The sequence below is a fragment of the Salvelinus fontinalis genome, chromosome 6 (genome assembly GCF_029448725.1).
Source record: "Salvelinus fontinalis isolate EN_2023a chromosome 6, ASM2944872v1, whole genome shotgun sequence".
NCBI classification, from domain to species: Eukaryota; Metazoa; Chordata; class Actinopteri; order Salmoniformes; family Salmonidae; genus Salvelinus; species Salvelinus fontinalis.
Genome location: NC_074670.1, coordinates 19497390 through 19522005, shown reverse-complemented (window position 1 = coordinate 19522005; position 24616 = coordinate 19497390). Strand labels below are relative to the sequence as shown.

The window sequence follows — 24616 nt, the reverse complement described above, 5'->3', positions numbered from 1 at the left end:
GAGAAAGAGAGACAGTGCATCTCTCATAACGAAGTCACTAGTCTTTGAATATGCGTAGGGATTTGCATGAGAGAGAGAGAGAGAAGAGCTGTGCTTACCTGTTGAGCAACGTCGAGGCCCCGGAGCCACTCTCTATGTCTCGCCTGATCTCACGATGTCGCTTGGAACAAAAGTGTGCAGCGTGGATGAGAAAGAATGCCAATAGGACTCTCCCACTCTCTGACTCCACATGTACTGTATCCTCCTCTTCTTAGACAGGGAAAGACACAGGAGGAAGAGAGAGAGGAGTGTGTATGAGGGTTAGAGGGGGTCATCTTAAGGAAAAATAGATGACAAAAAAACAGCTGACAACAAAAAAGTGATGCCACTCTTTTAGATGTTTTACATTGGCTATGGATGGGGAGTATATTGGCTAGGGATAGTAAGAATATAGGCTAGGGATAGGGATTATATAGGCTAGGGATAAGGAGTATATTGGATAGGGATAGTGAGTGTATAGGCTAGGGATAGGGAATATATTGGCTAGGGATAGTAAGAATATAGGCTAGGGACAGGGATTATATAGGCTAGGGATAGGGAGTATATTGGCTAGGGACAGGGTTATATAGGCTAGGGACAGGGATTATATCTGTCACGCCCTGGCCTTAGTATTATTGGTTTTCTTTATTATTTTAGTTAGGTCAGGGTGTGACATGGGGAATGTTTTTGTTTTGTTGGTTTTGGGTGTTGTTTATGGTAAAGGGGTTGTGTATAGTATATGGGTTTGTGTGGAGTACAGGTTTCTAGTATTGTCTATGTATGTTTAGTTGTCTAGGAGAGTCTATGGTTACCTGAATGAGTTCCCAATTAGAGACAGCTGATTTCGGTTGTCTCTGATTGGGAGCCTTATTTAGGGTAGCCATAGGCTCTCATTGGTTGTGGGTAATTGTCTATGTAAGAACGTTAGTAGCCTGTATGTTTGTGCACAACGTTTGTAGCTTCACGGTCGTTTTGTTGTTTTGTTGTTTTGTTATAGTGTTTTTGTGTCGTGTTCATCTTCGTGGTGTAATAAAAGAAGATGGCTTATTTTCCAACTGCTGCATTTTGGTCCGTTAATCCGCCACACGATCGGGACAGAATTACCCACCTTAGGACCAAGCGGCATGGAAGGCGGCAACAGGACCTACCTACACAGGATCTCTGGAGTTGGGAGGAAGAATTGGAAAGAGATGGACCTTGGGCGCAAACTGGAGAATATCGCTGCTCTCGTGTGAAAGGTGAGGCAGCCACAGCCCAGGAGAGGTGGTTTAAGGAGGCAGCTAGGAGACGTGGATGGAAGCCGGAGAATCAAGCTCGAAACCGGAATTATGAGGGGACACGTCTTGCACGGAAGCCCGAAAAGCCCGTGAGTAACTCCCAAAAATTTCTTGGGGGGGGGCTAAGGGGTTGTGGGCCAAGGGCAGGTAGGAGACCTGCGCCCACTTCCCAGGCTAACCGTGGAGAGCGGGAGTACGGGCAGACACCGTGTTACGCAGTAGAGCGCACGGTGTCTCCTGTACGTGTGCATAGTCCGGTGCGGGTTATTCCACCTCCCCGCACTGGTAGGGCTAGATTGGGCATTGAGCCAGGTGTCATGAGGCCGGCTCAACGCGTCTGGTCTCCAGTGCGTCTCCTCGGGCCGGCATACATGGCACCTGCCTTACGCATGGTTTCCCCGGTTCGCCTACATAGCCCGGTGCGGGTTATTCCACCTCCCCGCACTGGTTGGGCGACCGGGAGCATTCAACCAGGTAAGGTTGGGCAGGCTCAATGCTCAAGAGAGCCAGTACGCCTGCACGGTCCGGTATTTCCGGCGCCACCTCCCCGCCCCAGTTCAGTGCCACCAGTGCCTACACCACGTAACAGGCTTCCAGTGTGTCTCCAGAGCCCTGTTCCTCCTCCACGCACTCGTCCTATGGTGCGTGTCTCCAGCCCGGTATCACCAATTCCGGCACCACGCACTAAGCCTTTTGTGCGTCTCCAGAGTCCTGTGCATCCTGTTGCTGCTCCCCGCATTAGCCCTGAGATGCGTGTCCCCAGTCCGGTACCACCAGTTCCGGCCCCACGCACTAGGCCTAATGTGCGTCCCCAGGGTCCAGTATGCCCTGTTCCTGCTCCCCGCACTAGCCCTGAGATGCGTGTCCCCAGCCCGGTGCCACCAGTCCCGGCACCACGCACCAGGCCTACAGTGCGCCTCAGCCGGCAGGAGTCTGCCGTCTGCACAGCGATGACTGAACTGCTCGTCTCCCCAGCGCCATCTGAGCCATCCGTCTCCCCAGCCAGATCCGTCAGCTAGCCATGAGCAGCCAGATCCGTCAGCTAGCCATGAGCAGCCAGATCCGTCAGCCAGCCATGAGCAGCCAGATCCGTCAGCTAGCCATGAGCAGCCAGATCCGTCAGCTAGCCATGAGCAGCCAGATCCGTCAGCTAGCCATGAGCAGCCAGATCCGTCAGCTAGCCATGAGCAGCCAGATCCGTCAGCTAGCCATGAGCAGCCAGATCCGTCAGCCAGCCATGGGCCATCCCTCAGTCCGGAGCTGCCATTCCTCAGTCCGGAGCTGCCCCTTACCCTGGAGCTGCCCCTTACCCTGGTGCTGCCCCTTACCCTGGTGCTGTCCCTTACCCTGGTACTGTCCCTGACCCTGGTACTGTCCCTGACCCTAGTACTGCCCCTGACCCTGGTACTGCCTCTTACCCTGGTACTGCCCCTTAGTCCGGAACTGCCCCTGAATGCAATGGGGTTAAGGTGGAGGGGGGTCGTTTGGAGGAAGCCTAGGAGGTGTTTAGGTACTGTGGTGACGTGGGGACCGCGACCAGAGCCGGAGCCGCCACCGTGGATGGAAGCCCACCCAGACCCTCCCCTAGACTGTGTATGGTGCGCCCGGAGTTCGCGCATCAAGGGGGGGGTTATGTGCGTCCCCAGGGTTATATAGGCTAGGGACAGGGATTATATCTGTCACGCCCTGGCCTTAGTATTATTGGTTTTCTTTATTATTTTAGTTAGGTCAGGGTGTGACATGGGGAATGTTTTTGTTTTGTTGGTTTTGGGTGTTGTTTATGGTAAAGGGGTTGTGTATAGTATATGGGTTTTAATTGTCTATGTAAGAACGTTAGTAGCCTGTATGTTTGTGCACAACGTTTGTAGCTTCACGGTCGTTTTGTTGTTTTGTTGTTTTGTTATAGTGTTTTTGTGTCGTGTTCATCTTCGTGGTGTAATAAAAGAAGATGGCTTATTTTCCAACTGCTGCATTTTGGTCCGTTAATCCGCCACACGATCGTGACAATATCGGCTAGGGATAAGGAGTATATTGGCTAGGGATAGGGAGTATATTGGCTAGGGATAGGGAGTATATTTGCTAGGGATAGGGATTATATAGGCTAGGGATAGGGAGTATATTGGCTAGGGATAGGGAGTATATTGGCTAGGGACAGGGTTATATAGGCTAGGGATAGGGATTATATAGGCTAGGGACAGGGATTATATCGGCTAGGGATAAGGAGTATATTGGATAGGGATAGTGAGTATATAGGCTAGGCATAGGGAGTAGAGAAACAATATCATTTCAAGTCTACTAGAATATTCTACATTTCTAATAAAAAGCTTCAATATGCCTGTACAGTGTAGCTGTATTAAACAGCTGCAGAAGCAGGGGAGAATGTGATTCCTCTGCTCATCCTTTCCGAGGGAGACTACAGAACTCATAGTGTCTGGGGTTTGAGGGAGCAAGGGAACCTTCAAAGATGCAAAGGCAACATGGATGTCTCCACTGCCGCCCGTTTTGTAACATTTATGCTCATACATAATGCATGGGACAGCGAGTATCCACTTTATTTTATATACTGAATACTCCTGGGGGGATTCAGCTGCGCTGCTGTAGAGTTGGAGACTTTACGCTGAATTCATTTTCCACTTCAGAATATTTGATTTTGTGCTGAAAGGTTCCAATATGCCTCCCAGTCTCCAGTTACCATTCACTTTCAGGTGTATACTTTAATATATATATATATATATAATCATTTTCATATACATATTAACGTGTACACCTGAAAGTGAATGGTGACTGGAGACTGGGAGGCATATTGGAACCTTTCTACAGTGACTAACACAAAGGTCACATTCTTTTCTACCAGTACGTATTTTTATTTGACCCGCCTTAGTGCTTTTTATGTACAATCTGCAGTATTCAGTCCACAGTCAACCATATACAGGACACACAGCATACATTAAACAGTATTCACCTACGGCCGTTGTACAGTTCCTTCATTGTGTGCTCAGCCATGAATTAGGCATAGACCCTCTGCAGCAGGTATTGTCTGTGGTGTTTCCACAGCTTCTGCAGGTAATAAAGAGAGGGCAGCAGCATGGAGCCCCTGTAGTGTGTGTGTACTGTGCTGTGTGCTGTGTGCGTGTGTGTGTGTGTGTGTGTGTGTGTGTGTGCGCGCAGTGGGGGGTGGGTGGGGGGGGGGGGGGGTTATGCTGTGGGGACAGATGCTAACAGCTGGGCCATGTAGTTGGAGGTGGCCCCTCAGACAGTCATTAAATACAGAAGCCCAGGGCTGAAAGGTTAATTCCCCTGCATGGAGGGGGTAGATAGGGGAGGAGGCAGAGAGGCGAGGGAGGCCATGGAGGAGCTCACTGCTCACACAAACAGCACTGTCAGCAACACGGCTAACGCAGGAGCCTCTGCGGCTAGACAGAGGGAGAGGAGAGAGAGACTGGTGATACAGAAGGGAGGGGTAGAGGGAAAATAGTGAGAAGAAGGCAGACAAGAACGAGGGAAATGGGGTAATGGAAAGAGTGAAACGAAGGATGGATGGAAAGAAACAGAGAAACAAGCAGGAAAATTGAAGATAGAAGAGAGAGGTCTAGAAGGAATGAAAGGAATGAGAGAGAAACTTTCTACAAGAGAGATGATTGACATGAGTTGTTTTGAAAAAAAGATGGAAGGGAACAGGAAGTCTTTGAATGCAAAGCAGGGCAGGCATTCGCTTAGGGCCCCCGGCCGCTAGGGGGACCCCAACCAAAAAAATATATATATATAGGAACTCAGTCTGGGTTCGAAATGTGGTTATGCATCAGCAGTTTTTGTCTTGTAATGTCAGTCACTGACATTCAGTCAATTTGCCCATGTCAGCAAAAAAATGTTTAATTGGTAAGTTAATCTAGCCAGCTATCTACACCTTGTAGCAATCATGTCCAAATTATTGACCAGGCACGCAGGGCATGTGCCCAGTGGGCCAGACCTTAAAACTGCAACATTTTCTGTCCGCTCCATGGCAAAATTTGTAGAATTCCATTAAATTAGTTTTAAATGCAACATTTTCTCTCCACCCCATGGCAAAATGTGGCAAAATTAACTTTAAAACTTTAATTGCTTCTTTCTGCCATGCAGAAGGGCCCCACCAAAATATTTTACCTATGAAGTGGGGTGCCCTCAAACCAAATCTCACTCGGGGCCTCCAAAAAGCTAGGGCCGGCCCTGAGGTCAGAAGCAGAGATAGGGTAAAGCAATAAGCACTGCAATGAAAAAGGAGGGCAATAAGAGAGAAAGAGAAAGTTGTGTTTGCCTGTGTGTGTTTGCCTGTGTGTGTCACGCCCTGTCCGTAGAGATCCTTTTATTCTCTATGTTTGTTTGGTCGGGGTGTGACTCGGGTGGGAAAGTCTATGCTTTCTGGTTCTTTGTTTTTGGCCGGGTATGATTCTCAATCAGGGACAGCTGTCTATCGTTGTCTCTGATTGGGAATCAGACTTAGGCATCCTTTTTTCCTTTTCTCATTTGTGGGTTGTTGTCTTTGTTAGTGGCATGTATAGCCTTACAGAGCTTCACGTTCGTTTTGTTGTTTATTGTTTTTGTTGGCGACATTTAAAATAAAAGAATGTACGTTTAACACGCTGCACCTTGGTCCGGTCATTTCCTTGGCGACGATCGTGACAGTGTGTGATGTGTGTGTGACAGGGGTGTTAAGGTTGACAGTTGGATCAGTAACTGTAACGTAACAGATCAGAGCGTTCCACTTGTCACCACCAAAAAAAAGTTTCATTATGAAATGAACACGGCGGCAGCTTGGGCCGATCGGCTCAGAGCAGAGAGACAGACCGAGACAGAGACAGACAGATACAGTACGTTCAACATCCAATATGTGATCTCCACCAATAGCAGGGTTTAACGCTTTCAGCCCTCTAGGTCTGTTTAATGAAAGAAGACCCCGCGTGACCCTATAGGGTCTCCTAGGGCCCTGCACAGGGGCCTCTGGGTCTCTCCATTCCCTGAGCTAAAGAATTACATCCCAACCCTTTTGGCCTACCACTAATTACAACAGGCTAACCTGCTTCTACTATTTGTTGTTGTGCTGTTGTTCCCCTGCTAAAGCTGCTGTAGCTGGCGTATCTGTGTGGGGCTACGCTCCATGTCAGATGGCAAGGTCACAATGCTTTTCTCTGGTCAATCTGGCTCCCAAGCAGCCACAGGAGATGGAGCTAAAGGTCTTGAGGTCTTCAGCCTAAATAACCCAGAGAGGAAAGAGGAAGGCAGTGTGATTACATGCCAGCCGTCACTACAACGCCAGAGTAGGGGAGAGTGGAGACATTTTTTACATTCAGCACCTCTCCCTCAAGGGAAATATAGTATTCTTTCTCACAAAGATATTTACATATATTTCAGGATGTTGTGTATCTCTGGTAATAATGAAAATTCATGTAAACATTACACTTTGGAGAACATAGAAAAAACGTGCTCTCTTGGCACAACATAGCCCGGTTATGTGGTAAGTTGAGCCAGTAAAAATGCCTTGCATTACGCCTGGGAAGAAAACTCTTCAATTTTATCAACTTGCCATTGGCTGAATTTACCCCAGGCAAACATTTTGACTATATTAGCCCACACAGGTACAAGGATGCACATTCATGCAAGGTTTAGGACCTCATATTGAATCTTATAGAGACCCCAAGTGATGTATAGAACAAACTTAAAATGATCTGCTTTGGTTTAGATACAAGCATCATGAAACCTCTAACACAATAAATACATTTGACTTGGTGAAAATCAGTTTTTTGAACTTAACACTTTTTCAACGTGAGTTCTTCCTTCACAGACTCCAATTTTGTGTTTGGCTTCCCAGAAACAAAGGTGGCTCAACTACCGCACTCTCCCCTACCACATGGATCAGATCGTAGGCAATCTGGCATAGGTAGTCTGCAGTAGTAAAGCTTGTTGGATTCGCTTGTTGGATTTGGAGGACATTGAGTTTGGAATGACGTGCCAGGATCAGGGACTTGGCTTTCCAAGAGGGTCTGTGCTGTGCGTGCGTGCGTGCGTGCGTGTGTGAGTCTGAGTGTGTGTGTGAGCCTGAGTGGGTGTGTGTGTGAGTCTGAGTGTGTGTGTGTTTGTGTGTGTGTGAGCCTGAGTGGGTGTGTGTGTTTGTGTGTGTCTAGGGTTTCCATCCTAATTCCCTGTTGTGACCCAGCCATGTTTGAGTAGGTGGAGGGACCATGGGTATCTGGGTTAAGAGGGATTTGGAAGAGGGAGAACCCAATCAGACATCCACTGCCTCAATCCACATATCTCTCCCTGACCTCTCTTCCTATCTCTCTCTCTCTATCCCTATATCTCAATCCACATATCTCTCCCTGACCTCTCTCCCTATCTCTCTCTCTCTATCCCTATATCTCTCCCTGACCTCTCTTCCTATCTCTCTCTCTCTATCCCTATATCTCAATCCACATATCTCTCCCTGACCTCTCTCCCTATCTCTATCTCTCTATCCCTATATCTCAATCCACATATCTCTCCCTGACCTCTCTCCCTATCTCTATCTCTCTATCCCTATATCTCTCCCTGACCTCTCTCCCTATCTCCCTATCTCTATCTCTCTATCCCTATATCTCTCCCTGACCTCTCTCCCTATCTCTATCTCTCTATCCCTATATCTCTCCCTGACCTCTCTCCCTATCTCCATCTCTCTATCTCTCTATCCCGCCTTACTTTTTTATGGTATCTTAGTCACTCAATAATGTTTACATATCTTGCATTACTCATTACTCATCTCTAATGTATATACTGTATTCTATAGTATTCTACTGTATTTTAGTCACTTAATGTTAACATATCTGGCGTTACTCATCTCATATGTATATACTGTTTTCTGTACTATGCTATGTTTTCTGTACTACGCACTGTCGGAGCTAGAAGCACAAGCATTTTGCTGCACTCGCAATAACATCTGCTAATCACGTGTATGTGACCAATACAATTTCATTTGATTTGACTTGACTCCTCTTCCTATCTCTATCTCTCTATTTCTATATCTCTCACTTACATTTACATTTAAGTCATTTATCAGACGCTCTTATCCAGAGCGACTTACAAGTACATACATTCATACTTTTTTGTACTGGCCCCCCGTGGGAATCGAACCCACAACCCTGGCGTTGCAAGCGCCATGCTCTACCAACTGAGCCACACGGGACCCTCTCACTGACTCCTCTTCCTATTTCTGTCTCTCTATCCCTATATCTCTCCCTGACCTCTCTTCCTCTTCCTTACCCTCTATCTCTGTCTCTCTATTTCTATATCTCTCCCTGACCTCTCTTCCTCTTCCTTACCCTCTATCTCTGTCTCTTTATTTCTATATCTCTCCCTGACCTCTCTTCCTCTTCCTTACCCTCTATCTCTGTCTCTCTATTTCTATATCTCTCCCTGACCCCTCTTCCTATCTCTGTCTCTCTATCCCTATATCTCTCCCTGACCCTCTTCCTCTCCCTTACCCTCTATCCCTATATCTCTCCCTGACCTCTCTTCCTCTTCCTTACCCTCTATCTCTGTCTCTCTATCCCTATATCTCTCCCTGACCCTCTTCCTCTCCCTTACCCTCTATCCCTATATCTCTCACTGACCCCACTTCCTCACCCTTACCCCCATCTCTGTCTCTCTATCCCTGTCTTTCGCTGACCCCTCTTCCTCTCTCTGTCTCTCTATCCATATATCTCTCCCTGACCCCTCTTCCTATCTCTGTCTCTCTATCCCTATATCTATCCATGACCCCTCTTCCTCTCCCTTACCCTCTATCTCTGTCTCTCTATCTCTCACTGACCCCACTTCCTCACCCTTACCCCCATCTCTGTCTCTCTATCCCTGTCTTTCTCTGACCCCTCTTCCTCTAGCTGTCTCTCTATCCATATATCTATCCCTGACCCCTCTTCCTCTCCCTTACCCTCTATCTCTGTCACTCTATCCCTCTCAATCCCTCTCTATCTCTCTTTCTGTTTCTGTGTGTGTGTGTGTGTGTGTGTGTGTGTGTGTGTGTGTGTGTGTGTGTGTGTGTGTGTGTGTGTGTGTGCGTGCGTGCGTGCGTGCGTGCGTGCGTGCGTGCGTGCGTGTGTGCGTGACTGAGTGGCGGTGTGTGTGTGTGTGTGTGTGTGTGTGTGTGTGTGTGTGTGTGTGTGTGTGTGTGTGTGTGTGTGTGTGTGTGTGTGTGTGTGTGTGTGTGTGTGTGTGTGTGCGTGCGTGCGTGCGTGACTGAGTGGCGGTGTGTGTGTGTGTGTGGGTGTGTATGTGTGTGTGTGTGTGCGTGCGTGCGTGCGTGCGTGACTGAGTGGCGGTGTTGTGTGGGTGGGTGTGTGTGTGTGTGTGTGTGTGTGTGTGCGTGCGTGCGGGCGTGCGTGCGTGACTGAGTGGCGGTGTTGTGTGGGTGGGTGGGGTGGTAAGGCGGTGTTGTGTGGGTGGGTGGGGTGGTAAGGCGGTGTTGTGTGGGTGGGTGGGGTGGTAAGGCGGTGTTGTGTGGGTGGGTGGGGTGGTAAGGCGGTATTGTGTGGGTGGGTGGGGTGGTAAGGCGGTGTTGGCTGGGTCGAGGTTGAGACATCCAGCTGTGTTGGCCAGATTGGGGAAGGATTATTCCCCAAATCTGTTCCATTTATCCCAAACCCCCTAACAAGCTTGTGCATAACAGCTATTTAATAAATAGATATTGTGAGTTAGATGCTCGACATCAGCACGTTAAATAACACACTGCTTTCCGCTGGGTGGACCAATCAAAAGGAAGGTCAAGTGTTTGTTTACGCTTTGACCCTGTTATGACACCCTGTATGAAGCAAGGCTGCACACGTCTGAATGAACACACCACAGAACATTACAATGGCAACATTGGTGAAGGGAGCATGATGCAAAGGTGTGTGGAGAAGTGAGTGAGACTTCATCAAATAACTTGATTGGAGTTATTTTTTATGATACTCAAGTATCAAATAAATATAACCACTAACATACTAAACAAGCAGAATAACTTTAAAATGAGTAGAATAGGATAATGAAAATTATACTAATATGATACAGATATTAATACTTTGATATTTGACATTTCTTTGATTATGAAAGATCTGGCTATTGGCCCTCTTCTGAGATGTTGTGTAGGAGGTAAGGCCAGGATGCAGGACTAAACGTTAAAGACTTCTATAATGTGCTAGCTCTGGGTCTGGGGTGCGGAGTGCATGACTGTGCTTGTGACATATGACTTGTTATGTGACAACAGCAGCACTTCAATTCCCAAGACAAATATCCCTTTGGGGACAATACAGTAAGTCTTATCTTATGAATAAACAAAGAACATTACTAGTATAACGCTAATTCAATTCAAGTGATATGGATACTGGTGGTGCAACTGATCAGGCCAGAGTCTCAGAACAAACTAGCTAAGCTACGCTGCAGTGCTTCTTAGAGGAAGTATGGTAGTAGATTCCTGTGTGATGTGATGAGGTTAGAGGCTGGCTGCGGATCACCACCACAATATTATTAGGTCACTCAGGGAACGGGAGCCGGGTCAGATAATAAGACTCTCTTCAGCTGAGTGAAATGTATGGGAAGAAAAGTGCTGACACCTCCCTCTCTCCCTGTCTTTCTCATCCAATTCCGAGTGCTTACTCTACGCTGGTGATTTTCAGGCGGCGCCGTCGGTCCACGGCCCACAAACTTTAACGCTCGCTGTCTCTGCTGCTCCATCTATCACCGCGCAGGGGTGTGATGGAGGGAAGATTGGAGGGAGGGAGCGAGGGGGGAGGATGGAGGTAGGGATGGAGGGAGGGAGGGAGGGAGGGGGATGGAGGGAGAGAGGGGGATGGAGGGAGAGAGGGGGATGGAGGGAGAGAGGGGGGATGAAGGTAGGGAGGGGGGATGGAGGGAGGGAGGGGGGAGGGAGGGAGTGAGGTAGGGAGGGGGATGGAGGTAGGGAGAGGGGATGGAGGGAGGGAGGGGGGATGGAGGTCAGGGAGGGGGATGGAGGTAGGGAGGGGGATGGAGGGAGGGGGGATGGAGGTCAGGGAGGGGGATGGAGGGAGGGGGGATGGAGGTAGGGAGGGGGATGGAGGGAGGGGGGATTGGAGGGAGGGAGGGGGGATGGAGGTAGAGAAGGGGATCATATGGAAATTTGAGGTCAGAGAAGACGATGTGTTTTGCCCAGTCTTGTGTATCCCATTCTTTTATTTAGAGTCCCGTCAGCTGCAGCTCGTCTCAGACACTTGAATATCTACATCTTCACAGGCTAGGCAATAACCCACCCAGATAGAGAGAGACAAACACGATCCAGGGTCTGACAGGCCAGGCAATAACCCACCCAGATAGACAGAGATAGACATGATCCAGGGTTTGACAGGCCAGGCAATAACCCACCCAGATAGACAGAGACAGGCATGATCCAGGGTCTGACAAGCATGGAACTTGACATGGCCACACAATCTGGGTTGCTCCCTGAGTGTCACTGATAAAACAGAGGGATTAGGAAACGGATGGATGCAACTGAGTTAAATCCAGGAAAGCTAAAAATGGGGAGAATAACAAAGCAGGGGCAGAAACGTTGTTGAATGGATCCAAAAAAGAAGCCTTTCACAAAAGCGATTAAGCGGTAAAATGGCGCTTTAATAACATAAGCTGTATGGCCTATTATCTCAGTTCCGCTGGCCACACACGCGCACACACACACGAAACGCGTGCGCACCCACACCTACCTCAGCCAACAGATGGGGTTTTGGGTCGGCTGAGGTGGAGCTTGCCATCCTCCCCATCCCTCCATCCCCTTTTCACAAATCCATTTTAATTAACATATCAGAGATCCAAACGAGGTTAAACCCCTCTCCTGCTCTCTCTAATCTCCTCCAGTTAAAACTGACCAGGCATGGAGCCCACATAATCAGCCCGGCCGATGGCACCACAGGGACTCATGCACCTATACCTGTCCTACTGCACACTACCAACTTTATACCATGGACTTTACATTGCATTACATCTCTACTATAGCTGGTATATCGGTGCATATATAGCGGACATATCCTAATATAAAAACAAGCCACGTCAAGTGAATATCAAGTCCCTTGACACTGGTATTGAGAACAGTGCTGCGGTGTATTTTTTAATAATCTGTCCAATATGTTTTGAGTACAGCTGAACGTATAGACTAGTAAACCCCCGTTCTTGGTAATTATAGTGCCAAAAGCCAGGGTTGGTCCCAGTCACAGTTGCATGACTTATATTCTCCTCAGCAGCAGCTGTCGGCTATTGGATCTATGATGGGACCCTGGTGGTTCGCCTCACCCCAAACCCTGAGACCCATTCCCTCTTTCCTTCTCTCCTTTTATCCCTCCCCCCTGCATCAATTCACTCCACCCCTAAAGCTCACTCCCTCCTTTCCTCTCTCACTCATTCCCTCTCTAACTCCATCACCCCCACACCGTCAAAAATACAATTATCTCTTTCCCTCATGGCCTCACTGAACCGTTAGAACATACTCCCTCCCTCCCTCCCTCCCTGCCTCCATCCCTCCTTCTCTCCGTCATCAGTGGAGGTGTCTGAGAGGTGACTGTCACCCCTCCGCCTGCCATACTGGGCTCAGCTCTCAGCCTCACGGCCCCCCAGAGTCCTGCCAGGGAAAGTTGAGCTGCCTAACAGATGGAGCCTATTGTCTGGGGAGGAGAGTAAGACAGGGTGCAGTGCCATGGTGGCGTATATAATAGAGGGTCTGGCTGGAGTAGAGGGAGGGGGGGGGGGGGTGTAGGGGGGGTTAACACATGATGGTTCAAATCTGTTGGTCCTGACAGCATTTCAGGAGGAGTGCTTGGTTAATCATATCCTGGAATGTTCCTCTCCTGGAGTTTTAATGAACCCTGAGCCAAAAGGCCTAATGAAGCATGCTCCTTTTGCCAAAACACATCCCTCAACCTGACCCCCCTGACCCCCCATCCCTCCCACGCCTCTGGTGGGGGCGTCTCCAAGTCCCCGCCGAGAAAGTTGTCAGAGGGACAGAGTGAGTTATAGAGAGAGGGCCAGCAGTTGAGACAATAGAATGCCGGAGCATGTGCCTGCATATGTTTTCAAGACGGGGGTGGCTTCTGTCTGCCTTTCTTTTTCTCTTTTTTGTTTTGAATTGCATATCTCTTTGCTTCTTTGTGGTCCCTGACAGAAAGGGGTGGTTGGCAAAAGCTGGTGTTCTTCAGCCTTTTTAACCAATTACTCCAACTTCCAGGACACACACACAGAAACCCTCCTTAGTTGGTCCTTATTACTGTTTAAGTGTCCTTTGTACAACCAAGGACCTCATTATTTGTTAACTTAAGCCTTAACCAGACAAAGAGACAGGAGTGTGTGTGTGTGTGTGTGTGTGTGTGTGTGTGTGTGTGTGTGTGTGTGTGTGTGTGTGTGTGTGTGTGTGTGTGTGTGTGTGTGTGTGTGTGTGTGTGTGTGTGTGTGTGTGTGTGTGTGTGTGCGTGCGTGCGTGCGTGCGTGCGTGCGTGCGTGCGTGCGTGCGTGCGTGCGTGCGTGCGTGTGTGTGTGTGCGTGTGTGTGCGTGTATGGGTGTGTGTGCGTATGTGTGCGCATGCGTGCGTGCGTGTGTGTGTGTGTGTGAGTTAAGGATTAATAAAGTGCCAGGCTACTAATGAAGCATCCTTTGTTTACGTTCTACAGCAATGGTATAAACTCAGTGGGCTCAAAACGGTGTGGTATGTCAGGTCGCTATGCTCGCATTTAAATAAAAGGAAACAAAGCCATGAAGAGAGGGGGGCCATTCACTTCAAAAGAGATTCTTGCTTAATTGCAAAACTGTGAGAAAACAAACTCCCTTGGAAGAGAGGAAAAAATAAGGATTAAAGTTGCATCATCGAGTACAGACAGCCTATAGAATGATGCAGTTGCTTTGATCCTTGCGGAGGTAACGGACATATTTTACACTGGACAGATGCTGGTGATGCTGTGTCATTTCACTGACCTCACATTCTGAACATTCATACTCATAATCATACTCATTTTACCTCTCGTTCTTCCATCATTATTTGACTGTGTTGGTATTCATCTGACTGTGTTGGTATTCATCTGACTATTGGTATTCATCTGACTGTGTTGGTATTCATTTGACTGTTAGCATGGTACTTATTTATTCACAGAAGGTTAATTTGAAGTACAACTGTACCAATTAATGTTGTCCTGTTGTAACTTATACCAGTCGCTAATAAAATAGAAGAAGTGAATAACTGTGTTTGATTTGGAGACAGAGTGGACATCCTAAAACATATCCTGACATCTTAACACCATTCCTCCTAATCATCTGCATTTTACACAATTCTAAAATGCAGCTTTGATGCAAAAGTGACCAGTACGTACACTACCTCTCAAACGTTTGGGGTCACTTCCAAATGTACTTGTTTTTGAAAGACAAGCTCATTTTTTGTCCATTACAATAACAACAAATTGATCAGAAATATAGTGTAGACATTGTTAATGTTTTCAGTGACTACTGTAGCTGGAAACTGCTGATTTTTAATGCAATATCTACATAGGCGTACAGAGGCCCATTATCAGCAACCATCCCTCCTGTGTTCCAATGACACGTTGTGTTAGCTAATCCAAGTTTATAATTTTAAAAGGCTAATTGATCACTAGAAAACCCTTTTGCAATTATGTTAGCGCAGCTGAAAACTGTTGTTCTGATTAAAGAAGCAATAAAACTGTCCTTCTTTAGACTAGTTGAGTATCTGGAGCATCAGCATGTGTGGGTTTGATTACAGGCTCAAAATGGCCAGTAACAAAGAACTTTCTTCTCAAACTCGTCGGTCTATTCTTGTTCTGAGAAATTAAGGCTATTCCATGCGAGAAATTGCCAAGAAACTGAATATCTCGTTCAACGCTGTTTACTACTTCTTTCACAGAACAGTGCAAACTGGCTCTAACCAGAATAGAAAGAGGAGTGGGAGGCCCAGTGCACAACTGAGCAAGAAGAGGAGTACATTAGAGTGCCTAGTTTGAGAAACATACGCCTCACAAGTCCTCAACTGGCAGCTTCGCTAAATAGTACTCGCAAAACACCAGTCTCAATGTCAACAGTGAAGAGGCAATGGGCCTCTGTACGCCTATGTAGATATTCCATAAAAAATCTGCCATTTCCAGTTACAATAGTCATTTACAACATTAACAATGTCTACACTGTATTTGTCTACACAATGTCTACACTGTATGACTACACACAATGTCTACACACAATGACTACACACAATGTCTACACACAATGTCTACACACAATGTCTACACACAATGTCTACACTGTATGATCAATTTGATGATATTTTAATGGACAAAAAATGTGCTTTTCTTTCAAAAACAAGAACATTTCTAAGCGACCCCAAACTTTTGAACGGTAGTGTAAGAGGTTAATCTGTAAAACTGGAGCACCACACCCACCCAGCCAGCCAGGCGACTTTTTCTATTTGCCTTCCTGAAGTGCAGTTCCAACAACAGGCAGAGAGCAATGTCTTTACACCAAAGAGAATAACGGCCACTGGGCTGGATGGTTCACTCCTGAAGCAAAACATATAGAGAAACAAACTGAGTATGGATGATCGGCCTTTTTTTAATTAAATGGGAAGTTACTGAAAAAAATGATAATGAGAATCAGGCTCTTTTAAGAAACAGGGTGAAGAACCTGAATGGGCAATCACTGTGGTTCCGGTGGTGAGCATTCCTGAACCCAGCGGTCTAATGGTGCAATTCATTACAGGCCTTATTAGAATAAACGCAGACTTTATGATATAATAATAAACAGACAGCTAGGGCGGGACACACAACTGCACGCACACACATTGTTGGCAGAGAAATACACACACACACGTAGAAATAAAGCAATCAAGTTTCTTTAAATGAGTGCGTGGGCTGCATAAACAGTGCAAACGGGGCAAACATTAAGGGCAGAATGTGCCTGTGCATTCCTGATCTGACAGAGGTAGGGGGGTTGGTGCAAGTGGGTTGCGAGGGAGAGGTGTCTGTGTGTGTGTTGAGGCAGCTGTGACCATTAGTGCTGGAGGATGCATACTCACACACTCACACACCCGCACGCCTAGACATACAGTACCAGACAAAAGTTTGGACACACCTACTCATTCAAAGGGTTTTCTTTATAGTGAAGACATCAAAAGTATGAAATAACACATGTGGAATCATGTAGTAACCAAAAAAGTGTTAAACATATCAAAATGTGTTAAACATATCACAAAGTAGCCACTCTTTGCCTTGATGACAGCTTTGCACACTCTTGGCATTCTCTCAACCAGCTTCATGAGGTAGTCACCTGGAATGCATTTCAATGAACAGGTGTGCCTTGTTAAAAGTTCATTTGTGGAATTTCTTTCCTTATTAATATGTTTGAGCCAATCAGTTGTGTTGTGACAAGGTAGGGGTGTATACAAAAGATAGCCCTATTTGGTAAAAGACCAAGTCTATATTATGACAGGAACAGCTCTAATAAGCAAAGAGAAATGACAGTCCAGCATTACTTTAACCTGTTGGGGATGGGGGCGCTGTTTAGACTATTTATGCTAATTTGGCTAATTTTTGAAACGGCTTCCCACAAAATCCTTGATCGTACAATATGCATATTATTATTATTATTGGATAGAAAACAGTCTATAGTTTCTATAGGAGTTGAAATTTTGTCTCTAAGTGGAACAGAGCCCATTCTACAGCAATTTCCCTGACATGGATTCAGATTTCAGAAATGTTGGCCACTATTCTGAAGTCAGTTAAAAGGGCACTGATTTTGCTATGACTATACGGACACTTCTTACGTCTTCCCCTGGATGCCTTTACGTGATGACGATTCCAATGGGGTCGATTGCGCGTTCACAGGCACTACAAATGAAAAAACCCTGTAGCTAGCAAGTCTTTTCTTGCTGCGTAACGCGCGTGGAGGACACCGACCCTCTCCTGTTCTGATCCTTTGCCCAAGATACTGATGGAAGAACAGCTCAAGGTAGGACATTTTTATTATGATAAATCGTGTTTCTGTCGAAACATTTTAGTGGCTTAGGACGCCATGTTTTTTGACGTAGCTTCGCTTGGCGCAAACTGTATTGAAAAGTAAGGATAAATTAAAAAATGTAATAACGCAATTGTATTAAGAATTAAATTGTCTATCAATCCCTGTCCACCCTATATTTTTTAGTCACGTTTATGAGTATTTATGTATAAAAGTAGATCACTGTCTAAGTGGCGCAAGGACTTTTTCTTTACCAGCTTGTCTACATTTCACATTGTCTAACCATGATTTTGGTGGCTAAATATAAACATTTTCGATCAAACTGTATATGCATGTTGTAATGTGATGTTACAGGAGTGTCATCGGAAGAATTCTGAGAAGGTTAGTGAAAAAATTAATATCTTTTGGCGATGTTGACTTTTATCGCTCACTTTGGCTAGAATCAATGCTGGGCTGCTAATTGCTATGTGCTAAGCTAATATAACGATTTATTGTGTTTTCGCTGTAAGACACTTAGAAAATCTGAAATATTGTCTGTATTCACAGGATCTGTGTCTTTCGATTCGTGTATGCTGTGTATTTTTACGAAATGTTTGATGATTAGTAGTTAGGTAAACACGTTGCTCTAAGTAGTTTTTCTATTCCATTTGTGACGGTGGGTGCAATTGTAACCTATGCCATCTACCTGAAATATGCACTTTTTTCTAACAAAACCTATCCCATACCATAAATATGTTATCAGACTGTCATCTAATGAGTTTTTTTGTTGGTTAGGGGCTATAAATATCTTAGTTTAGCCGAATTGGTGATGGCTACTGGTGTTGGTGGACAAATAAAAGATGGTGGATTATGCTAATGTGTTTTTAGGTAATAGATGTACATCTTTACATATTGTGTCTTCCCTGTAAAACATTTAAAAAATTGGAAATGTTGACTGGATTCACAAGATCTGTGTCTTTCATTAGCTGTATTGGACTTTAATGTGTGAAAGTTAAATATTTAAAAAAAATATTTTTTTTGAATTTCGCGGCACTGGTTTTTCAGTGGGGGGGGGGGGAGTGTGCCGCTAGCGCCACGCTGATCCTAGACAGGTTAAGATAAGAAGGTCAGTCAATCTGTTTCTTCAAATGCAGTGTCAAAAACCCTCAAGCGCTATGATGAAACTTGCTCACATGAGGGCCGCCACAGGAAGGAGAACCCAGAGTTAGCTCTGCTGCAGAGGATAAGTTCATAAGAATTAACTACACCTCAGATCGCAGCCCAAATAAATGATTCACAGAGTTCAAGTAACAGACCCATCTCAGAGGAGAGTACGTGAATCAGGCCTTCATGGTCGAATTGCTGCAAAGAAACCACTACTTAAGGACACCAGTAAGAAGAATAGACATGCTTGGGTCAAGAAACACGAGCAATGGACATTAGACCGGTGGAAATCTGTTGTTTGCTCTGATGAGTCCAAATGTGAGATTTTTGGTTCCAACCGCCGTGTCTTTGTGAGACGCAGAGTAGGTGAAAGGATAATCTCCACATGTGTGGTTCCCACTGTGAAGCATGTAGGAGGAAGTGTAATGGTGTGGGGGTGCTTTGCTGGTGGCACTGTCTCTGATTTATTTAGAATTCAAGGCACACTTAACCAGCATGGCTACCACAGCATTCTGCAGTGATACGCCATTCCATCTGGTTTGCGCTTAGTGAGACTATCGTTTGTTTTTCATCAGGACAATGACCCAGAACACACCTACAGGCTGTATAAGGGCTAATTTACCAAGAAGGAGAGTGATGGAGTGCTGCATCAGATGACCTGGCCTCTACAATCACCTGACCTCAACCCAATTGAGATGATTTGGGATGAGTTGGACCGCAGAGTGAAGGAAAAGCAGCCAACAAGTGCTCAGCATATGTGAGAACTCCTTCAAGACTGTTAGAAAAGCATTCCTCATTAAGCTGGTTGATAGAATGCCAAGAGAACAAAGCTGTCATCAAGGCAAAGGGTGGCTACTTTGAAGAATCTAAAATAGAAAATATATTTTGATTTGTTTAACACATTTTTGGTTACTACATGATTCCATATGTGTTACTTCATAGTTTTGATGTCTTCACTATTATTCTACAATGTAGTACAAATGAAGAAAAACCCTTGAATGAGTAGGTGTATAAACTTTTGTCTGGTACTGTACACTCGCAGGCAAACACACACACACAAACACACATACATACACACACACACACACACAGGCATTCCCTGTTTTTCCTAGGCCTAGACCTACACCCTCCAGCACACGTAGCTACGTTTCAGACACAGTCTACTCTCTCACAAACAGACAGGCAGTCAGAGAGAGAGAGAGAGGAGGGGGACAGAGGTGGGGGTAAAGTAAGTAGGTGCTGTTTGATCTGTGTCAGCATGTGAGGAAATGAGGGTGAAGGGTGGCCTGAATGCTACCAGCCCGACATTCCTCTGCAATCCAGAAACTAATTGATTATGGGACCCAGAGTGTCAGTGTGTGCACTTGTGTGTGCGTGTGCGTGGGTATTTGTGTATTTGCATGAATATGTGCCAGATGGTTGAGGGATTGCACTTTGATTAGTGTGAATGGGATAGCTGTGCATCTCCTTTGGTGTGTGTCAGAGTGTGTGTGAAAGAGAGATAAAGATTGTGTGTGTGTGTGTGTGTGTGTGTGTGTGTGTGTGTGTGTGTGTGTGTGTGTGTGTGTGTGTGTGTGTGTGTGTGTGTGTGTGTGTGTGTGTGTGTGTGTGTGTGTGTGTGTGTGTGTGTGTGTGTGTGTGTGTGCTTGGTGCAGGGTCAGGGTGGGGGAGTCAGATGCTTCCACATCACCCTCCATACACACAACTCACGCCCTCACACACAATTAATATCTGAGCTGTGGCGCTGTAGCAAATATCAGTAGGGTTCTCTCTCTTCAGCTCTAGCACACAGTGTTTCTCTCTCTCCACCTTTAGCAGCACACAGCAGTCCAGAGCTCATTCTTCACTGTGGACCTCCTGGGTGGAGGAGAGAGATGATGCATGGTCTGAGATTGAGACTCCCAGCATGGTTCCCTTCACGACATCCACAATTCTGTTACATCGGGTTACCATGGAGATCTCACACATAATCCCCACAGATTAATCTTCATTCACAGCCAACAAACGGAAATGAATGCGAGAACACCATATATCGGCTGAATCTAATACGGATCACCAAATACAATAATTATTTTCCCAAAAACCCTTATTACCTTGATACACTCTTAGAAAAAGGGGTTCCAAATGGTTTATTTGGCTGTCCCCATAGGATAACCTTTTTTTGGTTCGAGGTCAAACCCTTTTGGGTTCCATGTAGAACCCTATGTGGAAAAAAGGTTCTACCTGGAACCAAAAAGGGTTTTCCTATGGGGACAGCCGAAGAACCCTTTTCGGTTTTAGATAGCACCTTTTTTTCTAAGAATGTAGCGAATCAGAAGGGAGGAACTGCTGAATCATTTTCCTTAGCTATTATCCATTTCTGTCATAGATTGCACTGATATTGTATAGAATAGAGGACACACAACTATTATCAATAAACTAGTCTAGAATGGATTAGGCTACTGCTAATGATAACATGTCATGTAGGACTGGGAATTGCCAGGGACCTCACGATAGGATATAATCATGATATTTACAGTAGGTGCCGATACGATATATATTGCGATTCTCACGAATCTATGTGTATTGCAATTCGATACTGCAATTTTATTGCGATTTGATGTTCCAAACATTTTACTCACCATATGTCTGTTGCAGAGGGACAAGAGAGAGAATAAAAAAACAAGTTTTGATCAGTCAGATAAATAAAAGTGCTGAAAACATGTTGGTGTAGAATTTTAAAAAAAAGATGAGAACAAGCAATAGGATGAAAAATAGCAGAGTTTTGGCGCAGGGACAGCTGACTAGCACTAGTTAATGCTACCTACAGTAGCAACATTATAATTTAAAAAAAATGCATATCGATACATGGAGTCAAATATCGCAAAAAATGATATCATGGTATGTAACTAGATTTTCACTCTTCAATAATGTTATGTTATCAAACAACCTTGTGGTAAAACTTTACTTCACAGAGCTGTTTTAGTCAGTATTTACCTGGTAGGTTCTTATGTTATACAAATGTGTGGTCTATCTTCTGTTTACTTATGAGAAATGCTACTTTGCAGTGCTTGGTTACAGATATTATCACACATTACATGCCAATATATAACACATATTACATTTTGTTACAGCATCTGAGTTGCACAGACTACCTCATATATCACTTCTTATCCTAAATTGAATCCCAAATGTCAAAACACGTGTTCACAAGACAGATACCATGCAGCGCATTATGTGTGTAACTGTAGCACAGCTTCCCACACTGACTGTGTAGATGAGAAGTTGGCACCAAAACACTGTCTCTTTGTGTTCCACCAGGTATCTACTGAAACAGCACCTTCTGTCTGTTCCAGTGTAGAGCTTGAGTGTTCTATGGGCCCTCTGCTGGGGTTGGTCACATATGCAGGTGTCATTAAGTATTATTAAGGGACAACCATCTGTGACAGGCTATTGGGGGCACTATGGGGGTTTGTGTATGAGGGGGGGATTGTGTGTGTATGTCTTTGTCTTTGTGTCTGTGTCTGTGTCTGTGTCTGTCTTTGTGTCTTTGTGTCTATGTCTATGTGTCTGTGTCTGTGTCTGTGTCTGTGTCTGTGTCTTTGTGTCTCTGTGTGTGTGTTTAAATGTGTTTATTGCCTGCTTCTGTGTGTGCTTCACTGTGTGCGTGCCATAGAGCTCGCCCTCCAACCCTCTCCACATGCCCAATTGTTTCTCAATACCATGACCGCCTCACTAACCCTCCCTTCACTGTTGAGGGATTATAACACAGACTGGCTAATATTTAACTAATGACTGTTCCTTGCAGCCTCCCTCTACTGCCTCCCTCCCTCTCACCAACTGCCAGGGCCAGAGACATCCTCCTCAGCCAACGCCACTGAAGTGTGGCTGTGTGAAATAGAACAGGGAGGGAAGGGGCTGTGTACTGTGACAGGAGAGATGGGGAAGAGAGAAAATAACCAAGGAGAGAGAGAGAGAAAGAAAGAAAGAGAGAGAGAGAGAGAGAGATGGTGAGAGAGCGACTGAGAGTGAGTGAAAGAGAGCGATGGAGACAGGACGTTGTGTGGGAGGGCAATGAGCACAACAGTCTTGGAGAATGCCATATGCTACCTTTAGGCAAGCATAGTCTTGTGACAGCCAGGCAGTGCCTGGAAATCTCAGAACTGCAACTGTGTCGTCTGGCTATCTTCCATCGGCGCTGCTATCATATGTTTCTGGTTTGTATGTTTCTCTTTCCTGCATCCCAGCACTCCTTACAGATACGGGACTGACGGACAGAAAGACAGAAACAGAGAGGGAGAGAGAGAGATGGAAAGAGAGGGAGGATGAAATTGAATTACTTAGGCAGAGAGATTGACAGAACACGAGACGAAATGGAGGTAGATAATGAGAACCAAGGAGCTAGAGTGAATGAAGGAAAGATAAAGAAAACAAGTTAGGGAAGAATAGAGGTAGAGTAGAGAACAGACACATGAGGTAAGTGAGAGTGAGAAAGAGGTAGAGAGGGATAGGAGAGAGGAGAGAGGATAGGGAAAGAAAAGAGAGAGAGATGGCAATAGCGTGGGAATGGAAAGATAGAGGTTGAGGAATATACAGAGGATGGATAGGGAGAAGTGGATATGGAGATTAAGAGATAGAGAGGGAGGGAGAAGGGGAGAGAGAGAGGAGTGTGGTAGACAGTTGTTGTGTGACCACCACAGTGGATGAGAGTGAGAGAGCCAGTGGTGCTGCCAGGCAAATTAAGTATTAGTCACATCAATAATGAATCACCCTGCAAGCATGTTTTAGGAGCTACACTACACACTGACCCATTTCTCCAAGACCGCTCACTATACTACATTCAACACACTCAACTACCACTTCCTCTCCTCCCTATCTTTATTTAGTGAAGTGAGGGAGTATGGCCCAAGTCCTCTGGGTCAAACAGACAATTGTACTACCCACATTCCCAGGATTAATCATGGGAGTCTGTCTGCTCTCTTCTCTCTTCCTTCCAGTCAACCCAAAGCTCTATTGAAGCCATGCAGAGAGAGAAACAGAGAGAGAGAGGGAGAATAGTGAGGGTAGACTGTGTCCAAAAGGCCTGCTTGCCTGTCTGTGTCCTGGCTGGTGAAATATGAAGCCCATATGTGAGGTTTCCCCTCTAAAAGGAGGGTCCCAATTGGGCTCCTTCAGGGCTTTGATGCTCACCACCACAAAAGCAGATGGTTACGTCCCAGTCCTAAACCCCTCTCCCTTTATCCAGCCTATCCGGGCCTATTAGCCTCCTGCCTGTGCACTGCCAAGCAACCTCTGCCTAGGTCCCAGGTGGGTGGGGAACCCAGTAGAACCTAGTCAAGCATCCATCATTCAAGAAGGGTCACACTGGCTTGGCTCGAATAGAGGTCAACTGGGTGAAAAGACACATTGTAGAGGACAGAATAACATAAAGGTAGGGGTTGGATCAATACTGCACTTTTGTGCCCCCTCCCTTCAATACTTTTCTTTCCACTTGCAGGTACAAAGCAACAGTGGACAGCAGGCAGTCAGGAATTTTTCCAGACACTACTTGTATAGAAAAGCAACAAAAGGAGTGTTGAATCGAGAGAGAACCTGCATGTGTCTCTGAAAGAATATGATCAAAGCAGAGAGAGCTTCCCGCTGTGTGTTTTGTGTCCGTCAATGTTTCTGTGTCTGCCCCAGTCAGTCCCTGAATCAAGTTGGAGGACAGTCACTAAGGTCCAATCCTAGTCAACCTGGGTTGCACCCAGGCAACTTCTTGGAAGCAGGAAGGTAATCAGTGATTTAAAGGCAGACACAATGCAAATTGTTCTGAAAGCCCATCTGTGGTTCTATAGGCAGGCAGTCTCTCCCTGCTCTGCACTGTCTCTCCTGCTCTCTCCTGCTCTCTCTGGCACAAGCCAATTAACTGCCTGGAGTCAGAGTCAGGGAGGAACCCCCTAATTGATTACATGGTGATAGTCAATTCAATTATCAATTAAAGCACAAAAAAACGTGAGGAGCGGTGAGGCACCGGGAAGTTTGCTAAATGAGTTCCGCTGCGGCTTGACAGCACAATTACTGCCGTACAGATGTTGGATCCTAATTTGATCACGCTGTTGCAGGAGAACTTTTGCGCAAAGCAGAAAATGTAAATCTTCTAGTGTATTTGAGGTTTAAAAAGGCTTCTGAAGTTTGTAATTTCCACTTTAAAACTTCA

The 24616-nt window shown here is 45.8% G+C and overlaps 1 protein-coding gene across 1 annotated transcript in view; it reads right to left on the bottom strand.

Moving 5' to 3' along the window:
• LOC129857294 (nephrin-like) overlaps positions 1-245 on the bottom strand; it is a 65821-nt gene extending 65576 nt beyond the window's left edge. The window contains exon 1 of the mRNA XM_055925393.1: positions 99-245. The gene's annotated coding sequence lies outside the window, so the exon portion shown is untranslated. The remainder of the gene's footprint in view (positions 1-98) is intronic.
• Between the last annotated feature and the right edge of the window lie 24371 nt (positions 246-24616).